Raw genomic sequence first — 22,880 nt, forward strand, 5'->3', positions numbered from 1 at the left:
CAGCTTATTTTATGTCAATTATACCTGAATAAAGCTTTTTTAAAACATCCATTCTTGACTGTCAAGATATTCCTCTCTACGTGAACTGTGATAATATAACTACTATATATTACACAAATCTAAGGATTAAGGTGAAAATTCAAAATAAAAAGAGAACCCAGGCACATGATTGGCAGGAGGACAGGTCTTTCTTGCTGTATCTGGAGGTCACGTCTCTAATGACTTATCACTTTAAGCTTTTCCAACAGCCCTGAAGTTTGCTTTCATCACCACAGAACAAATAACTATCCAAGCCCCCACATAATACTATTTCCTATGATCTCTCAAGAAGCTAACATCAGATAATATCTCATAGGATTGTAACTGCATGAAACATGGAGCAGATTTAGTAGCTTTTATTGTTAAAGGAAAGGGGAATGAAAAACAATGATTCAAGGATAGGAAAGACAGTTTGGTACCTTTATTTTACCATTAATATCTGAAAGAAGATATTTTTGAAAGATATGAATTTGGTATTCAAAGCACCCCTGCCATCCATTGCATATTTCAAAACTATAAATTTAATCATGTCATTCCTGCTTAATATCCTATTATGGCTTCCTATTAGCTACTGCCTTTAGGAAAAATCCTTAGCATGTTTTACCAGGAGCTCAGGATCTGACCCTTATCTACCTTTTCAGCTTTGGCTCATCTCTCTGTCTCTCTCAAACTACAGCCATTCTGAATGCCTTAATTCGTCAAAGCTTTTCATGTTGTCAGGCGGTTTGGGTGCTCCAGGAAGCAGACTCAGGCAGGGTTTAGAGTTCAGGATGTTTATTAGGGAGTGTTCTTGAGATCAACACTCATGGAAGGGAGGGGGCGGGAACAGGATTGGGAAGAAGGCGAAATCAGGCTGCGATGCAAGCCTGACAGCCTCAGCCAACTGCGCGGGTAGCTATGAAACAGAAATGGCCCATCAGAGTAGGCCTGCGCGTACAGGGAGGACGTGACCTTGGGCAAGGGGGCTCTCTTCAGTTGAGGCAGTGCCTGAAGAGGTTGCCAGCACTGTCAGAGCCTGGGGAATCAAGTCTTTCCTTAAAGGGGGATCTGGGCGAGGCATTTGTATGTCCACGTCACCCTACTATTCATGAAGCTCTTCTCCTCCAGTTCACCTAGGTAATTTCTGCTCATCCCTCAGATCTCAGTGTAATTCTTACTTCTTCAGAGAGGAATTCCCAAATTCCCAAACATGGTTGGCTTCTGTCAAACTCCCCATATTTCTTTAGTACCATCCTTTTCATAATCCTTGCCATACTTAATTGTGATTAGTCACTTATTTCTTTTTATTTATTTATTTTTGGCTGGGTTGGGTCTTCGTTGCTACGCATGGGCTTTCTCTAGCTGTGGAGAGTTGGGGCTACCCTTAGTTGTGGCACGTGGACTCAGCAGTTGTGGCTCGCGGGTTCTAGAGCTCAGGCTCAGTAGTTGTGGTGCACTGGCTTAGTTGCTCTGCAGCATGTGGGATCTTCCTGGACCAGGGCTTGAACCTGTGTCCCCTGCATTGGCAGGCGGATTCTTAACCACTGTGCCACCAGGGAAGTCCCAACTCACTTATTTTTGTTTTCTTCTTTACAGTGGTAACTCCATGAGGGCAGAGATAACTTCTATAGTATTCACCTCTGATCCTCAATGCTTACCAGTTTTGGCACATAGTAGGTACTCAGTAAATATTGACTGAATAAATGAATGAGTCCAAGGTTTAAAGACCCCTTCAAGGTGCAAAGGTCCTCACCAGCACATCTGTTTTGACGTATACTAAGACTTGCTGCCTCATGATGTCAAGGCAGACTTCATTTAGACTGTATAGTCAGACCGCCTAGTCCTTCAGTCCTAGCTTGACCACACCCTAGCTGTGTGATAAGTTAAGTAAACTCTCTAAGCCTCAATTTATTTATCAATAATAATAATAACAGCAGCAATAATAGTATATTCCCCAAATGGCTGTTGGGAGGGTTCAATGAAATAGTCTACGTAGAGGGTTTATCAAAGCTCCTAGAATACAGTATGGCATCAGTAAAAGTTAGCTATAATTACGATTATTATTATTTGGCTTTTAGCTGTAAGTTCTTAACATACCTTAAAAAAGAGAAAAATATTAGGAAAAGATTTTTTTTATACTTGCCATTAAACATGCACCCAAATAGTAATCCTAGAAAAATTAGAAATTTGTTGGATTTTCCTACATTTATCTTACAGTTTAGAATTGGTTTTTATTTTGTTTTTTATATATAGAAGATGGAGAACAGCATTATCTTCTCATTACTTAGGGCCTTCCAAGGTTTTAAGTAAGTCTTGTTCCTGTCTCCTCACACAACCTAGGAATTTATGACTCAGCGTAGTTTACAAGTAGTGAGCGGGGGTGGGGAAGGGGGACAGAGGTGAGAAACATGCTTTTGCCTTGTCTGAAATTCCTTTTCCTACCTTAGGAGATTTCTACTTGAGTATGAGTTGACTCATCAGCTCCAGAAACACCTCCTGCACAAAGCCTTGCCTGACTTCTTCCATGCTGCCCCTGCATTTTTACCCTAAAACCATTTACGCACCTGGACATTTGTTTTAATCCCCCTGCATTGCTCCTCCTCATTAGACTAAGCTTCTAGAAGGCAGATCTTCTTCATCTTTTGTATCTGGCACGTTCAGATGCTCAATAAATGTTTGTTGAATTCGTTTTAATTAGAAGAAAAACATCAGATCTCTTCAGAAAGATACAAATGATGAATGGGTTTAGGTAATCTGTGATATGCTCAAAACCACAGAATTTAATAAGCTAGAGATCAAATACTTTCTCTTTCATTTAAATATAACCAGCAGCCATCTTTATAGACTGTTTTCTTTTGTACCAGGAACCTTATCTGAGCCTTCAGAGGTTAAATTTTTCCTTTGAGAAAACAGTAATTGTCCCACCCTGCTTTCTTTATGGGCCACCATGGCAATGGACTGCCAGTCACTTAGTTCCTCCATCCTTCCACTGGCATGCATTTTCAAATTCTTTCATCTTCTTAAAGAAATACATACATTTACCACCCCACTTCTATGCCTTTATGACTCTTAATTCTGGGGCCTCCACTTCCTCTGTCTCCTTTTACTGTGTGTTCTTGGTCCCGTATTCTTCCTAATTGAAACACTTCACCCGGATACTATGAATCGTCTGATCTCTCTCTTCTTCTAACTCCTTCATTACATGCTTTAAAAACTCTCCAACAGGAATAGAAGTTTTGATGAGTACTAAAATAAGATCCAAATGTGAATTCTTTATTTAATTCTGACTGTAAATATTAAGAGAACATAATATATTAAGATGGGTCAATAACATAGTAAAAAAGATGACAAATTTAGAGAAAGTGATGTACTTTTCTGGGTGCCAGGCGAAAGAACATAAGAAACTGAAACCACTGGCAACCTCAAAAGGGTTAATAGTAAGAGTTGTGCTCAGGATACATATGCAACAGTGAAATAAACAACACCCTACAGAAAGTTTTAAAAGGTACAACTGACTGAAAATCCTATTTATTAATCAGTCTAGAAGGAAGAAAATTAATAGTGAAAAGAACAAACTGATTTTCTGGAAATGTCTCATTTCTTTATGTGTCACTGTACTTTTTTCATTATTCTTTTTTTTTTTTTAAAGGGAATTCCCTTATATTTATTTATTTATTTATTCTTGGCTGTGTTGGGTCTTCGTTTCTGTGCGAGGGCTTTCTCTAGTTGCGGCTAGCGGTGGCCACTCTTCATTGCAGTGCGCAGTCCTCTCACTATCGCGGCCTGTCTTGTTGCGGAGCACAGGCTCCAGATGCGCAGGCTCAGTAGTTGTGGCTCACGGGCCTAATTGCTCTGCAGCATGTGGGATCTTCCCAGACCAGGGCTCAAACCCGTGTCCCCTGCATTGACAGACAGACTCTCAACCACTGCGCAACCAGGGAAGCCCTTTTTTCATTAGTCTTAACAGTTCTTTCCATTTCTTGACAATCTTATGTAATTTAAAGAATTGGTATTTGCTGAGATTTGTGATAACAAGACCTTTCACGCAAGGACTCAAAGTGCTTATCTTAAATCTTAATGAGATGACTTTAATTATATTCTGAACTTTATAAAAAAGTTTAAAAAATTATATCATACATAAGGGATAAAAGACTGATCTGGGAAATGTAGTACTGAGAATACATGGTTACTACAATTAAAAAGAATAAATTCTGAAAGCTGACAGTGCTCACATAATTTAACAATAGTTCAGTAAATTGTCCATAATAAATTATTCCTCCCACTTGGAAAATATATAAAAGGTGATGCTGTTACAAAAACCCCACCTAGGATATCAATCTTTATATTGTGTCCATTCATACAAGTATCTGTCTCCCTGATAGATTTTGAAAACCTCAAGGAAGAAAATATGTTTCATTCATCCACAGCACCTAGAATGGTGCTTAAAATATGGAAGATGTTTCAGGCTTCCTCAATTAAAGTCTCATTTGTCAGTTTCTCTATCTCACTGATTCCAACAGCCACAAAATACTTACCTCAGAAGAGAAAGATCTTTTTTTTTTTTTTTTTAATTTTTGGCTGCGTTGGGTCTTCGTTGCTGCATGTGGGCTTTCTCTAGTTGCGGTGAGCAGGGGCTACTCTTCATTGCTGTGTGCGGGCTTCTCACTGTGGTGGCTTCTCTTGTTGCGGAGCACTGCCTCTAGGCGCACAGGCTTCAGTAGTTGTGGTACATGGGCTCAGTAGTTGTGGCTTGTGGGCTCTAGAGCACAGGCTCAGTAGTTGTGGCACACGGGCTTATTTGCTCCGCGGCATGTGGGATCTTCCCAGACCAGGGCTCAAACCCGTGTCCCTTTCATTGGCAGGCAGACTCTTAGCCACTGTGCCAACAGGGAAGCCCCGAGAAAGATCTTTGAAATCTCACCTTGCTTCACCACTCCCAATTCTGTGCTAAAGGTTATATCCTCTAGGTCAACTGCATTGGCCCCCTCACTTGTCCCAATACTCCTATCTATCTATTGCAGTCTCTCTTCCTCACTGCCCTCAGAGATTCCTTTTTGCATAGAGAGGAGAGAGGAACCTTTTCAAGATAACTATATGCCAAGTACAACGTCAAGCATTTAAAACACATTATCGGGCTTCCCTGGTGGCGCAGTGGTTGAGGGTCTGCCTGCCGATGCAGGGGACGCGGGTTCGTGCCCCGGTCCGGAAGGATCCCACATGCCGCGGAGCGGCTAGGCCTGTGAGCCACGGCCACTGAACCTACGCATCCGGAGCCTGTGCTCCGCAACGGGAGAGGCCACAACAGTGAGAGGCCTGCGTATTGCAAAAAAGAAAAAAAAAAACCACATTATCTCTAATACAACATGCAGCAGAGTTGTATTACCTTAGTATTTCTAAGTGAGGAAATTAAGGGAGATTAAAAAATTGATTCTAGAAAACATGGCTGTTACAGTACCAGAGCTGGCATTTAAACTTCCCTCTTTCTGACACTAGCTATCTCACTCACTTCCTGGTCATGTCATCTTTTTCTTAAAACAAATCGCTACTGGAAAAAAGTTTTTACTACTGGCTCTCACTTACAGAATAAAATATAAACTCTTTGATCTGACATACAAAGAAAAAGAAATCCTCCCCAATATGTCTCTGCTTTTTAAGCTTCCTTTACCTCCACTCCTATGGTGTCTTGTAAGCTCCATCAGGTCTGGACTTCTCACAACTCCTCAGACTTCCAGGCCATTCCATGACTCTATGCCTTTGCATGCGCTTACTTCTATCTGGAATGACCTGTCTACTTTCTTGCCTAGTAAGTTCCCATTCAATCTTTAATACTCAACTCATGCAAAAGTCAATTGCTCGGAGGTTTCCTTGACTTTTCCAGGCTGATAAATTGCTCTGTCCTATAGAGCACATGTATATAACAACACATTCCACATCACCTTGTAATCCATTGGACTGAGATCTTGTGTTTTTGACTCTCTCACTGTGAGATCTTCAAAGCTGTAGGCTGTGTGTTTATTCAAATTGGTATCTGTCCTAGTCAGTTTGGGCTGCTATAACAAAAATACCATTGACTGGATGGCTTAAACAACAGAAATTTATTTCTCACAGTTCTGGAGGCTGGGATGCCCAAGATCCAGGTGCCAGCTGATTCAGTTCCTAGCGAGAGCCATTTTCCTGGTTTGCAGATGGATGCCTTCATGCTGTATCCTCACATGATAGAGAGAAATCATCTCTCCCATGTGTCTTCTTATGAAGTCACTAATCCCATTCATGAGAGCTCCACCCTTATATCCTAATTACCTCCCAAAGGCCTTACTGCTAAATACCATCACAATGAGGATTAGGCTTCCACATATAAATGGAATACAAACATTTAGTCCATAGCAGTATCTCTAACACATGGTTTTTAAATCTTTACTGAAGAAGGGTGGAAGGATTCAATGCTGGTATGGAAAAATGAAATTTTCCTGCCCCCTCCTCCTTTTTTATCCCCAGAAAGCAGCTTAGAAACAAGCTTATTGATGAAAGCTCGCTGCTTACATGATTTTCAAAATGTGATTGCTTCAATAGGCATTTAGTAAAATCATTAAGAAGATACTATTAGCAAAGAATGAAAGCTATTAAATCTAAATAAACAATGCAACAAAAACAATAGCTAACATTTATTGCTTAATTACCATGTTCTAAGAATTGTCCTATTGCTTTTATGAGCAAGCTCATTTAATCCTCACAACAGCCCTATTAAGTGGTTATTACTATTGTGAGCCCCTTTTGAAATTGAGGAAACTGAGACACAGAAAAGTTCCCCATGAATACAGTTAGTTAGTAGTACAACTAGGATTTGAACCCAAGCAGTCTGGTTCCAGGGCCAGAACCTCCATACTACATGAATAAAAAGCCATGAAGAAACAAATGACAGAGAGAGATCTTTTCAGAAAGATTAAATGATCCCTTCTCTGTTTTAATTCTTAGGGGAAAGATTTAAATCGGAAAGACCTATGTACAAATAACTAATAATGCTATTTAAGACTAAACTAAGCCACAGGAAAGTCTATAATGTTTCTATAGCATGTGGTTAAAGAGAGCAAGTAAGACTCAGTTATAAGAATTAAACTGAAAAAATATAACAAACACTGATTTATCAAGGAAGCCTCTACAAACCTTATGTTTAACACTGCAGTACAGGAGTTAGGGATAAAAAAGAACCATAAAACATGATTCCTGCCCCAAAGAACAAACACTGTTATTGCAAAAGATGTGACTCTCACACACAAAGTAATTAGAGAATAGATAAAATCTTAAATTTTGTGGTACCAAAATAAAAGCAATTATAGAACAACAAATATGTTAGTCAAGTTATTTATTTTTAAAAGTAATTTTGAAAATTAAACTAGGATTTTTTTCTTAAATGCTTTCAAAATCATCCCAACAGAAGTTTTATAAAATAAAATTGCTACCACTGTAAAACTCCATAGAAATTAAGCTTAAGAGACAAAGAACAAAACCGAAACACACAATTCTAGATTGAATTTTGATTAAAAAAAAGAAAAAAAAAACAACAAGCTTTGTTTTAGGGTATGAGTTAAATGGAATAGTATTAGGAAAACTGCCTCAGGAAGTCAGAACACAATATAAATCAGTCAAACTTTCCATACCTTTCTAGTTGCAGGAAATCTTAAAATATCATTCCATTCTGCCTGTGTGTGCAGCAGAGACAAAGTTTCTGAGACATTCAAATATTTTCAAATGTAGAGATTTTATGTTTTATCAAATTAAAGTAACAACTTACATTGAACCTCATTTATAAATGTCAGGAGAGTACATTATAAAAGACATAAGAAGTCTTGCCAAAATTGAATGAAAGAAGAAAAAGACAAGAAAAGAAAATTAACTAAATAAAGGGAATAAAAGAAAACAAGATCTTTCCTGGCCACTAAGTGTTAAAAGGTTTCAAGCTTGTTCAAATGATAATTAACTACAGAATCAGAACTAAATAGTAGATTTGCCATTGTGCTGCTGGAAATGTAGAGAACAGTGGACTTTAGGGGCCGAAGGACAAGGAGAGAGACTGAGAAAAACAGAGGCAGCCATGAGAATATAAGATAGAGGATACCTTGGCCAAAAATATTCTGGAACTTAGATCTTGAACTATGTGAGAAGTTCAGAGGTGTTCTGGATTAATTATCTGGCCGCCAGATAGTTTGGCATCACTTGCTTGATTAGGTATCTCAAAGGTCGTTGCAGGCATTAGGTCCTCAATCTCTTGAGAAACCTTGCTAAAAAAAATGCAATGTCTTTGAATAGACCTCTAGGAGTTAATCTTATTTCCCACCTTAATTACTAAGGTCTTATATTTGCGTATTATTTTATACTTGAACATTCATTATAATTATTCTTAAATTTTTTCATAGGGATATGTTTATCTCCATATATGTGTGTGTTTATTTATAAATATCCCCCAAATAAATTGCTGTACCTTCAATTTCTTCCTTCCCTATATCTACTCCCTTGAATCTTGGCTGGTTTATAACATCTTTGCCTAATAAAATACAGTGAAAGTGATGCTGCATGACTTCCCACACTGGTTCCCAGGATTTGAAGCTTCTGCTTTGGTCTCTTGGAATGCTTGCTTCTTAAGTCGTCATGTGGTTGAAGCCCAAGCCAGACTTGTAGAGTGGCCACATGGAGAAAAAAAAGAGAGAAATGCCCCACCAGTCCCCAGCTGTTGCAGATATCTCAGCCAAGCAACGAGAGGTGAGTAAAGAAGCTTTCACAGGACTTCAACCTCAGCTGTCAACTGACTGCAACTGTTTGAAGGACCCCAACTGAGAAGTGCCCAGCTCTGTCTGTTAACAACCAGAAGAGTGAAACATAATAATAAATTGTTGTTTTAACCTACCAAGTTTTGAGGTGGTTTGTTAACACAGCAATAAAATAGCTGGAACATGTAATAAGCATCTAAAGACAGATCTAATGCTTCTTTATTTATCTATAGTACTTAGTATAAAATTCAGCACCATCCTGTCATTCTGAAATGTAACTAATTCTAAATATATATCTATCATATATATTTTTTAAATTAATTAATTAATTAATTTTATTTTTGGCTGCATTGGGTCTTCATTGCTGTGCGCGGGCTTTCTCTAGTTGTGGCAAGAGGGGGCTACTCTTCTTTGCGGTGCGCAGGCTTCTCATTGTGGTGGCTTCTCTTGTTGTGGAGCACAGGCTGTAAGTGTGCAGCCTTCTGTAGTTGTGGCACGTGGGCTCAGTAGTTGTGGTTCATGGGCCCTAGAGCGCAGGCTCAGTAGTTGTGGCACACAGGCTTAGTTGCTCTGCGGCATGTGGGATCTTCCCGGACCAGGGCTCGAACCCATGTCCCCTGCATTGGCAGGCAGATTCCTAACCACTGTGCCACCAGGGAAGTCCCTCTATCATATATTTAACTGAATAACACCACCATACTGCCTTTACTTCATTGGGCACAAAAATAAGTTGGTATATTTTGTTGAAATTTGTAAGAGCTATAAAATGGTACAATAAGAGTGATATATACATGAGTAGAATCCAGAAGTTTATATTAATGAAAAATGGTTATATATTCATTTTTTAAATTAGACTTTATTTTTTAGAGCAGTTTTAGGTTCACAGGAAAATTGAATGAAAAGTACAGAGTGTTCCCATATACCCCCTGCCCCCACATATACACAGAACTCACCCCCATCAACATCCCACATCACAATGGTACATTTGTTACAATGGACAAGTCTACACTGACACATCATTATGACCCAAATCCATAGTTTACATTACAATCACTCTTGGACTTGTACATTCTATGGGTTTGGGCAAATGTATAATGACATGTATTCACCATTAAAGTATCATACATTGCCCTAAAAATCCTCTGTGCTCCACCTATACGTCTCTTCCTCCCTTCTATCCCTTGGAAACAACTGATCTTTTTACTGTCTCCACAATTTTGCCTTCTCCAGAATGTCATATAGTTGGAATCATACAATATGCAACCTTTTCAAATTGGCTTCTCTTACTTAGTAATATGCATTTAAGGTACTTCCATGTCTTTAAATGGCTTGATTATATATTCTTTTTGAAAAAATACTCTGTCATATTTCCTTATCCCTCATTCATTCCTTTTTTTTTTCTTGATGTGGACCATTTTTAAAGTCTTTATTGAATTTGTTACAATATTGCTTCTGCTTTATGTTTTGGTTTTTTGGACCCAAGACATGTGGGATCTTAGCTCCCTGACCAGGGATCGAACCCACACCCCCTGCATTGGAAGGTGAAGTCTTAACCACTGGACTACCAGGGAAGTCCCAGAACCCTATACTCTTAAAGTTCACAAAACACTTCCTAGTCACAAAATCCAGAGCTATTTCTGCAACACTGAATACTGTTACCACCATCTCCTTAAACTCTTTCCTATGGCTTTGTGAGACTGTTCCTTTTCTTCTCCTCTAGATTTCTCTGCTCACTCCTTCCTACAGACTCTTCAAGGGTAGGTATTCCTCAAAATGCTGTCCTTGGCCTTCTCTGTACTCTGTAATACCATCTCAGCATCTTCTTCTCACACCCATATTATCTTCTATCTAAAATGTCTAAGCATAATCTTGGATAATCTCTCTTGCTTCTTACATTCAGCCAGTTACCAAAACCTGTCAATTCTCCCCCCACAATCCCCCCCTCACCCCGCCTGTTACATCTTGCAATTGTCCCATCTTTTTGTTTCTTTGGTCTCTTTCCTAGTTGAGGAACTCATTAACTCCTCTTTAAATAATGGTAATAGAGTTGTAGCCAATATATCTCTGCATTAAGCCTATTTCCTTAGTCCATTCTATTCAGTCCTGCTACATTAATTTTCCTGGACCGCCTTGCTCATTAATGTCTACTTCAATGTCATTTGAAATAGAAATGGATATATATTATTTCAGGAGTAAAATGCTGGAATAATTACTGATGATTGTGAAAACTGTTATTTTTATACACAATTATTAATAACTTGTTAATGGATGCAAATAGTTAAGTATTTATTTCAATTAATTAATTAATTATTTGGAGGTTGGGGCTGTGTTGGTTCTTCGTTGCTGTGCGCCGGCTCTCTCCAGCTGCGGTGAGCACGGGCTACTCTTCGTTGCAGTGCGTGGGCCTCTTATTGTCGTGGCTTCTCTTGTTGCAGAGCACAGGCTCTAGCCAAGCAGGCTTCAGTAGTTGTGGCACATGGGCTCAGTAGTTGTAGTGCACGGGCTTAGTTGCTCCATGGCATGTGGGATCTTCCAGTGTACCCTGCATTGGCAGGCAGACTCTCAACCACTGCGCCACCAGGGAAGCCCAAAAACTAGTTAAGTTTTTAAATTGACATAACATAAAATTTATCAGATGAAATAAAACGACAACATGTTCAATAAATTGAATATCAGGAGAGAGAGACTTAGATGACACAAAGAAGAATATTGTATCTTATTTGAGCCAACAAATACTCATAAAATTACAAATTAAAATGAAAGGCAGAATTATAGATGTTATATTATATCATAATTCTAATCTTTTTAATAGTGCTTGTGTACTGGCATTCTAACTTTAATAAAATTTTTGTTATTTTATTCAATTTGAGTGTTTTCTGAAAAGGCCCTGTTTCATATTATTCATATCTTGAGAGTTTCTTTAATAAAGCAGAATTTTAGTCCCTCAAAATTTCATCAAGGGACTTCCCTAGTGGAGCAGTGGAAGAAAGCCCGCCACAGCTAGAGAAAGCCTACGTATAACAACGAAGACCCAATGCAGCTAAAAATAAATAAATAAATGAATTAATGAATAAATAAATAAATAAATAAATTTATATTAAAAAACTTCCTCAAAATATAGAAAAAGCTACAAACTCATGTACAATGTACCTGTTATCTTCGAGCCAAAATTAAGCATGTATAAAGAAAAGTTGAAAGAATTAGAAAAACATCAAGTATTCAAAATACATTTTAAAAGTTTTTAAGAATATTACTAATTTGAGATTGACTACATGGAGGTTGCAAATTTAAATTAAAATCTTGCCCCCAAATTGTCTTTTCTATAGTTGACAATGAAGAATATTAGAGATTCTTTTCTAACTACAAATCCTGGGTAAAAAAATCCCTTCTAGACAATATATCAATGAAAACCTTGCTTTCTTATTTATGTTTTGCCTTACACAAAAAGATTAATGTAGAGGGCAGACAGCAGAAGCGAGAAGAACTACAATCCTGCAGCCTGTGGAACAAAAACCACATTCACAGAAAGATAGACAAGATGAAAAGGCAGAGGGCTATGCACCAGATGAAGGAACAAGATAAAACCCCAGAAAAACAACTAAATGAAGTGGAGATAGGCAACCTTCCAGAAAAAGAATTCAGAAAAATGATAGTGAAGATGATCCAGGACCTCGGAAAAAGAATGGAGGCAAAGATCGACAAGATGCAAGAAACATTTTACAAATACCTAGAAGAATTAAAGAACAAACAAACAGAGATGAACAATACAATAACTGAAGTGAAAACTACACTAGAAGGAATCAATAGCAGAATAACTGAGGCAGAAGAACTGATAAGTGATCTGGAAGACAGAATGGGGGAATTCACTGCTGTGGAACAGAATAAAGAAAAATGAATGAAAAAAAATGAAGACAGCCTAAGAGAACTCTGGGACAACATTAAATGCAACAACATTTGCATAATAGGGGTCCCAGAAGGAGAAGACAGAGAGAAAGGACCCGAGAAAATATTTGAAGAGATTATAGTCAAAAACTTCCCTAACATGGGAAAGGAAATAGCCACCCAAGTCCAGGAAGCACAGAGAGTCCCATACAGGATAAACCCAAGGAGAAACATGCCGAGACACATTGTAATCAAATTGGCAAAAATTAAAGACAAAGAAAAATTATTGAGAGCACAAGGGAAAAATGACAAATAACAGTCAAGGGAACTCCCATAAGGTTAACAGCTGATTTCTCAGCAGAAACTCTACAAGCCAGAAGGGAGTGGCATGATATACTTAAAGGGATGAAAGGGAAGAACCTACAACCAAGATTATTCTACCCAGCAAGGATCTCATTCAGATTCGATGGAGAAATCAAAAGCTTTACAGACAAGCAAAAGCTAAGAGAATTCAGCACCACCAAACCAGCTCTACAACAAATGCTAAAGGAACCTCGCTAAGTGGGAAAAACAAGAGAAGAAAAGGACCTACAAAAACAAACCCAAAACAATTAAGAAAATGGTCATAGGAACATACATATTGATAATTACCTTAAATGTGAATGGATTAAATGCTCCAACCAAAGGAGACAGGCTTGCTGAATGGATACAAAAACAAGACCTATATATATGCTGTGTACAAGAGACCCACTTCAGACCTAGGGATACATTCAGACTGAAAGTGAGGGGATGGAAAAATATATTCCATGCAAATGAAAATCAAAAGAAAGCTGGAGTAGCAATACTCATATCAGGTAAAATAGACTTTAAAATGAAGAATGTTACAAGAGACAAGGAAGGACACTACATAATGATCAAGGGATCAATCCAAGAAGAAGATATAACAATTGTAGATATATATGCACCCAACATAGGAGCACCTCAATACATAAGGCAACTGCTAAGAGCTATAAAGAGGAAATCAACAGTAACACAGTAACAGTGGGGGACTTCAACACCTCACTTACACCAATGGACAGATCATCCAAAATGAAATTAAATAAGGAAACAGAAGCTTTAAATGACACAATAGACCAGATAGATTTAATTGATATTTATAGGACATTCCATCCAAAAACAGTGGATTACACTTTCTTCTCAAGTGTGCATGGAACATTCTCCAGGATAGATCACATCTTGGGTCACAAATCAAGCCTCAGTAAATTTAAGAAAATTGAAATCATATCAAGCATCTTTTCTGACCACAACGCTATAAGAATAGAAATGAATTACAGGGAAAACAACATAAAAAACACAAACACATGGAGGCTAAACAATACGTTACTAAATAACCAAGAGATCACTGAAGAAATCAAGGAGGAAATCAAAAATACCTAGAGACAAATGACAATGAAAACACGACGATCCAAAGCCTATGGGATGCAACAAAAGAAGTTCTAAGAGGGAAGTTTATAGCTATACAAGCCTACCTCAAGAAACAAGAAAAATCTCAAATAAACAATCTAACCTTACACCTAAAGGAACTAGAGGAAGAAGAACAAACAAAACCCAAAGTTAGCAGAAGGAAAGAAATCATCAAGATCAGAGCAGAAATAAATGAAATAGAAACAAAGAAAACAATAGCAAAGATCAATAAAACTAAAAGCTGGTTCTTTGAGAAGATAAACAAAATTGATAAACCATTAGCCAGACTCATCAAGAAAAAAGGGAGAGGATTCAAATAAAATTAGAAATTAAAAAAGGAGAAGTTACAACAGGCACCACAGAAATACAAAGGATCATGAGAGATTACTACAAGCAACTCTATGCCAATAAAATGGACGACCTGGAAGAAATGGACAAATTCTTAGAAAGGTATAACCTTCCAAGGCTGAACCAGGAAGAAATAGAAAATATCAACAGACCAATCACAAGTAATGAAATTGAAACTGTGATTAAAAATCTTCCAACAAGCAAGAGTCCAGGACCAGATGGCTTCACAGGTGAATTCTATCATTTAGAGAAGAGCTAACACCCATCCTTCTCAAACTCTTCCAAAAAATTGCAGAGGAAGGAACAGTCCCAAACTCATTCTATGAGGCCACCATCACCCTGATACCAAAACCAGACAAAGATACTACAAAAAAAGAAAATTACAGACCAATATCACTGATGGAAAATAGCTGCAAAAATCCTCAACAAAATACTATCAAACAGAATCCAACAACACATTAAAAGGATCATACACCATGATCAAGTAGGATTTATCCCAGGGATGCAAGGATTCTTCCATATACACAAATCAATCAATGTGATACAGCATATTAACAAATTGAAGAATAAAAACCATACGATCATCTCAATAGATGCAGAAAAAGCTTTTGACAAAATTCAACACCCGTTTATGATAAGACTCTCCAGAAAGTGGGCATAGAGGGAACCTACCTCAACATAATAAATGCCATATACGACAAAAGAAAACATGATTAATGGTAATCTTTGATGTGCTGCTTCAGCTTCTTGCACCTCAGCATTTTTTTTTTTTTTTTTTTTTTTGCGGTACACGGGCCTCTCACTATTGTGGCTTCTCCCGTTGTGGAGCACAGGCTCCGGACGCACAGGCTCAGCGGCCATGACTCACGGGCACAGCCACTCCGAGGCATGTGGGATCTTCCCGGACCGGGGCACGAACCCATGTCCCCTGCATCGACAGGCAGACTCTCAACCACTGCGCCACCAGGGAAGCCCACACCTCAGCATTTTGAAATGAAGAAACAAGTAGCAATAATTTTTAATAGACAGCATCATGGATCAAGGATGAATTCAATCACATATTGTATTGGGAATATAGCCAATATTTTATAATAACTTTAAATGGAGTATAATCTATAAAAATTTTGAATCACTATGTTGTACACTTAAAACTAATATAATATTGTAAATCAACTATACCTCAGTTAAAAAAAAAAGGTAGAGTGACCAGACACCCCAATTTGTCCTTGACAATCCAGATTTATGCCTGTGGTCCCAGTATAATGTTGGTGGAAATCCCCTTTCAGTATTAAAAGTTTCCTAGTTTAGATAATAAATTATATATTCACCTTACCTAAGAGACATGTTAATCAAATGAACTATATTGGCATAGTTGGGATATTGATCAAAAATTAACCAACTGTAATAATACACTTGAATGCGGAAAAAAAAATCAAACAACAAAGGATGAATTCAATTTTGCTTTACTTGCCTGCTGAGAGATTTCTGGGTCTCAGTCAACTAATAACAGTGAATTTGACTGAACCAATACTAATAGCATAAAAAACTAGTAAAGAAAATTATCATGCAGTTGTCATCAACACTGAAACAAACATGGCTGTTATCTATTTGGCATCATACTTTCCCATTTATGATCTGTGAATCTCAGAGGAGAAACTGAGAACTATTGTTCCCAGAATCCCCTTTCCTAGATGGTTCTGGTTAGAGTCTGCCAGCTACAGGCACTTATGTGACGTTGGAATGGGGAGGAACAGAAGCTACTACTTTCCCAGGGTAGTGACAGATAGGCTGAGAGTAGACATGAAGTTCACAATAGCTTCTGGATGAGTTCCTGGCAAATTACCCTCTTTGATCCCATAGACAATTGAGATGGCTAGTGGTGGCTGCTGGAGAATTATTTGATTTGGTGCTGCAAGCTTGTACAGTTTGTAGGAGCTTCCTGGAGATTCTTGAGAAAAACAGAGGCTTCCAAGAAAGTTCTCAGAGCCAACCACCTTGTCAATGCAAACTGAGATTATTGGACCAACTTCCCTGATCTTTAATTTCCCAACCCTTCCAATGATTGTGGAAGCCTCTCATTCCCTTATTAAAGCCCTTCATATTTAGTGTACATAGAATATCTCTGTTTTTCTATATGTACTTTGTTTAATACAACGTGGAGATTACTATGCATTGTCCACACTGTTTTGATAGGGTGTTCAAAAATTACTGTGCATTGTAATATAGTAATAGAATTATTAGCCAAAGCCAGCAAAGCATATTACATATGAGAGCTTTTTAAGCTACCCTATCATGTACTTACACAATGTGTTAAGACAAGATGGAGTAGGAGCTATAACTTTTAAAAAGAATGTTTAAACAAAGTCTTAAAAACTTTTCAGATAAAAATATTAACATAACAGGCCTTATAAAACTAAATATTGGCTGCTTTCAGAAAAAGTAGCACGTATGGTGAAATCTCCTAAAGAAATAAAACTGATATGCCTCAAGAACACAAATGTTTCTTAGATAATAGGCGCTAAATAGTCTCCATTCTACTGTGGATGTAAACTTTTTAACCTTCTTGATTTGTATTGTAAAGTGCTTTCTAGACAGATTCTAACAACCCATACTCCTACTAGCATTGTTTGAGAATGTCCATTTCACTGTATCCTTGCCTACATTATGATCATTTTTTCAACATTTTAACTAGTAAGATTGATATAACATTTGAAAGAAACTTGTTTCCCTTGGCCTTTGAGTCACTGGCATTCTACGTAAGAAAACACAAATCTAAAAACTAGGAAACATAATATTATTCTTGGTTCTGTTGTGGATTTTTGAATCTGGCCAAATATTTATGTTTTCTGTTAAAAAAAAGAGATTAAAAAAAGGACTGTTGGCTCTCACTCTTCTTTCTCAAAATAGTAACATATAAAAAATAAGAACAGAGCACTGACAAGGTGGTACCACCGGTGCAGGTCTCTCCGCTCATCAAGCTTGGCCGCTACTCCGCCCTGCTCCTCAGTGTGGCCTACAGAGAGAGCCAAGCGCTGCAATCACCTGAAACCCAGGCAGAAGAGGAGAGGAGGATAGCAGCTGAGGAGGAAAAGAAGCAGGATGAGCTGAAACGCATTGCGAGAACTGGCAGGGGCCGGAGAGGACAGCATATTAAAGTGAGCCTGCATTTCTCCGGAGCAATGTGGATGAGTAAAGCTTTCTGTGCTGTATGAAATAAATAAATAAATAAATAAGCGAGCAGAGAAAGTCGATAAAGTTAAATATGCTAAATTGATAGTGAATACTAATTTGCTTATGCCTTGGTTCAACATTTGTTGAGACCCATTAGATGCTAGCAGGTATAAGGAATCGGGACTAACTCCAGAGACCTCACCCACTGGTGGGGGACGCAGCCTAGCAATCAGGCGACAGTGCGGCGCCATGTGCCTTTATCCAAACCATTTGGGCCACAAGTGTTTCAGAAGCAGCACTATTTGTGGATTTTTAGAAAGGTAAGACAATACATGTTACCTGTAACATGTAACACCTCCCGATAGAGCCTGAGGCAGCCTCCTACGCGCGAATACAGCAACATTTCTGTCGTAAAACAACGTTATAAATAGCTTCATGTCCGTTCTGGTCAGATTTTGCTGCCAATAAGTTTTGGCACCCGTTATAAAATAAACTTTTGGTTTTCAGAGATTTTTGGATTTTGGAGTTGCAGATAAAGGACTGTGGACTTGAAAAATGGTGTCACATTCTAGGAGAGAGGTAAGAACAGAGTACTATGGAAATGTATGGGTATGGCACCCAACCCAGACTGGCAGGGGGCAGGAAGGTGAGTGAAGAGAAAATTGAGGTTGGCTCATAGGTGCCAATGAAATGCAAATGTTTTATCGTGTTATAGTTCCAGGGAGATTAGAGAGAAGTTGAGGAAGTTGAGGATTGTCTGATGATGAACTCTGACAGACTGTTTTTGAGTTTTCTTACTTTATTGTTGTGTTACAAAGTTAACAATGAAAATATTATTGTCTGGTCTATTCAATTTCCTTATTGATAGAATAAAAAATATTGCAAACAACATGGGAAATAGCAGTACTTCATTTAAACACTCAGCTATTTCTTGCACGTCTATGCTAGAGTTCAAGGTTTTTGTACTTTCTCACACTGTTCTCTCTCTGGTCTCTGGCCTCAGACAGGCTGTATGCTACACCACCATACAGAAATGGTTATCTCACTCTCATGCCTGAAAACCTTTAAGAGCTCCCCACTGCAGGGGAAAAAAATTCTATATTGCTGTCTCTCTCTCTCAATATATGCTGTAGAGACCAGGAATGGGTCATCAACTTACAAACTTGAGTAACAGCACAAATACAAGGAAGCTTTATGAGGATGGAAAGCTTGGACAGGAGGAGCAAATAGGACAAATGCCAAGCTCAGGAGAGATGTATGAAGCAACATGAGACAGGCCAGTCAAGAACTTAACGCCGAAGATGCTTCTTGGAACTGAAGTGTATGGAAAGCAGATCTAGAACTAGAATCCCTTTAACATGGGCCTAGGCTATCTCAACGTGTGAAATGTTTACATGTGAAGAGTCACTCTAAAGTTTGTTTTGCTTAATATTTTTAAGATTCTGCTTTTCCCAGCTTACTTGCACAAATTATTTGCACTATTTTTCAAGGCAGGCTTTCCTAAGTAAATGCAAATTCAGGACCTGATCAAGTTATACATTAGTTAATCAAAAGTATCCATTGGGAATCTATTAAAAAAGTGACCAGCACATGAGAGAAATCTTGAAGGTAGTCATTAGAAAATAGAATCAGTGGGCTTCCCTGGTGGCGCAGTGGTTGAGAGTCCACCTGCTGTTGCAGGGGACACGGGTTTGTGCCCCGGTCTGGGAAGATCCCACATGCCGCGGAGCGGCTGGGCCCGTGAGCCATGGCCACTGAGCCTGTGCGTCCGGAGCCTGTGTTTTGCAACGGGAGAGGCCACAACAGTGAGAGGCCCGCGTAACGCAAAAAAACCCCCAAAAAACAGAAAATAGAATCAGGGAAATTTGAACCAATATGGTTTTACTATATTGTCTCATCATCTTATTGGATATAAAAATATTTTTTAAAATCCTAGAAAACTATCAAATAGCTCAATAAGTAGACTACCTTTAAAATATTTAAAAGCTTAAGGGCATTCCTTAGTTTCCACATGGCAACGTATTTACAAATACAAAGTACAAATCATCAGCTATTCATTTTGCCTAGCTGGGACAAAGGGCACTGAATATTATAGCTTCAAAACTGGTCATTTCAATTGTATTATGACTATGCAAACCAGAGGAGCTTGGCTAAACATGAAAAATGCAAAATGCTTTTCATTTCTTGTTCCTTTACTCAAACTCTAAGATGAAGGCAAGGATAGAAAGAAAGGTATCTAATGTCTCTTCCCCGTTTCCTTTTCATATACCCTAAAATATGGTGGACCCTAATTCTGCTAGAGTAATGCCTCCCATCTCTGGATACAATATTTACCTAATTGGGAATTTATTTCAGTGACAATTAAAAAACAATCTATTCCATATGGAACCTAATTTTCCTGAAATAAGGTTGACATAAACCTTTGATTGTCAGTATACTGGGGAGGTAGGGGGTAAGGAGGAATTAAATTCCTTCTTTGTGCAAACATAGGACTGCACTCCCTGAAATAATCTTATAATATTTGAAGACTGGTATAGCCCTGCAAAATAGGTTTTAAAGATTAGGAAAATAGGCTCAGAGGTGGAACTACTAGTCCACATGGAAGACACAGTTCATAGAAGGCCCAGTCAAAACCAGAATTCAGACCCTTGACTCCATGCACAGTACGCTTTTATATCATACATGGTAGGAAATGCATTTTCTCAAATGTATTCATGCATTCCCTCATGCGTTCATTCAAACAAATATGTATTAAGTAGTGATTTAGTCTTTATTTAGTAGCACCTATTGAATGTCAGACACTGCACAGGAGATATAGCAGTAAACAAGTCATATAATAATCCCTGACCTTATAGACTACATTTAGGCGAAGACAGAAAATAAACAAGAGAAATAAGTAAAATATATAATAACTTCATTGGTGGAAGTACTACGAAGAAAAATAAAGCAAGAAGGGAACCAAGGCACAAAGCAAAGGGAGACTGTAAGTTTAAATAGCTTGGTTAGAATAGCCACACTGGCAATGGCATTTGAACAAAGACTTAAAGGAGATGAGAGACTGGACATGTGGATATCCATCAGAAGAGCATTTTGGGAAGGGAAACAAGTGCAGAAGCCCTGAGTTGAGAGTGTGTTTGGCATATTCAAGGAAAAGCAAGGAGAGCCGTGGCTGGAGCAAGGGGCAAGGCAGATCGTATAGGAGGTTAGGCCACATTGTGTAGGACTTGTCTGGTTTTCATTCTAGGTGAGGTTGGAAGCCAGGGGAAAGTTTTCTTGTTTTTTTGCTTTTTTTTTTTTAAGTTGAATCTTTTGTGGTTATACATCATTTCATAGTGGAGGGTTTTTTTTAATTTTATTTATTTATTTTTGGCTGCGTTGGGTCTTCATTGCTGAGTGCAAGCTTTCGCTAGTTGCGGCGAGCGGGGGCTACTCTTCATTGCAGTGCATGGGCTTCTCATTGTGGAGGCTTCTCTTGTTGAGGAGCACAGGCTCTAGGTGCGCAGGCTTCAGTAATTGCACCATGCGGGCCCTAGAGTGCATGGGCTTCTGTAGTTGCGGCACTTGGGCTCAGTAGTTGTGGCACACGGACTTAGTTGCTCTGTGGCATGTGAGATCTTCCCGGACCAGGGATTGAACCTGTGTCCCCTGCATTGGCAGGCAGATTCTTAACCACTGCACCACCAGGGAAGGGATCAGTAGCTTATATGTGATATTCAAGCTCAAAGACTGAATAAGGTCACCAGGGGAGCAATTACGAATAGAGAAGAGGCCAGAGGACTGAGCTCAGAAGCAGTCCAATGTTTAGAGATTAGAAAAATGAGACAGAGCAGTCAGTGGAATGCAAGATTAACTATTTCAAATGCTGCTGCTTGCTTAACTGAAATAAGGATTGAAAACTGGCCACTGCATTTAGCAATGTGAATATCATTGGTCATCTGATCAAGCGCAGTGTCAGTGGAATTCTGGTTTGCCTGAGAGGAGTGGGTTCAGGAGTGAGGGGCAGGGGAAAGGAGTGGGAGATGGCCAAGTGTCAGTTCCTATGCATTTGCCTTGATATTTCTACAGGGTTGTTAAGTATAAAAAGTGTTTTAGAAACTATAACAATAACTTTTTATTGAATGCCCTTTATATTATAGCTGAGCTATGCACTTTATACATTTAAAAAAGAATAGTTCCTTGCAACAAAGTGTAGTTTACAAATGAGCAAAGTGATGATTAAAGAGGTTAAGTAACTTTCCCAAGGTCCCATGTTTGGTAAGCAGCAGAGTTGGAATTTGAATTTAGGTCTGTTTGACTCCAACCCTTCATCCTTAATCTCTGTGTTATGTTGCCTTTAAATATTACATAGCCATGTTACATAGCCAATTAACTATTAAAAAGCCACATAAAACTGATTCTTTCCTGGGGTTAAATACTAACTTGGAAGAAAGAATCCAGAAAGGTAAAGGAAGCTCCTCTCTCCTTGTTGCTTAAGGTATTCTTAGCCTCCGGCAGGCATACCACGCAGAACTGAACAGGGTTGTACATCATTTCAGCTGTCAGCCAACTCCCAGCAGGTCACTATATATGGAGCCCTCTTCAATATAACATGGCTTGATAAACCAATTTTAGCAATATGGTTAAATTCAAATAACAACTTCCATTGGAAACAATTCAGCCCTACGGCCATTAATGAAAAAGGAGAACGTGGGATGTCTATAAGCCCAATAAGCCAAATATAAAGAAAGAAAGTAGTTTGTTTTCTTATCTGATTGTCTATTTGCATGAAGAACAATGATATGCCTCAGCAGAGGAGGGTTTCTGGTAAACTGGGAAGGACAAATCTCATAATACCCTGTAGGCCCACTCCCTGTCTACACCCTCCATTCCATTTCGACTGGTATTTTAATTTACCCTCAGACTCAGCTATTGAACCTTCTGGCTTGGGCCCAGTGGCATAAGAGGAAGTTAACATCAAACAGAATTGTGATGGAACTTCACAAGGCTATTAAGAGAAATGCCTGAGTATCATAATTGTCTCTGTTCTGAAAGCCTGAGTTTTATAATTCTGTTATATCTTGGCCCAAAAAGAAAGAAAGAAAAATGTTAAAGTATCAAATAGACGTTTGTTAGAAACTAGTAAAGAAAATTATATCAGCCAGCTTTGTATTTTTTTGTGTGGTATTAGGGGAAAAAAAGCCCACTGCAGTTCAATATGATAATCACGCATTAAGACAAGAAAAACAGAAGAGAGCT

Source organism: Monodon monoceros, unplaced genomic scaffold (assembly GCF_005190385.1).
Source record: "Monodon monoceros isolate NGI ecotype Baffin Bay Population unplaced genomic scaffold, NGI_Narwhal_1 Super_Scaffold_18, whole genome shotgun sequence".
Taxonomy (NCBI): Eukaryota; Metazoa; Chordata; class Mammalia; order Artiodactyla; family Monodontidae; genus Monodon; species Monodon monoceros.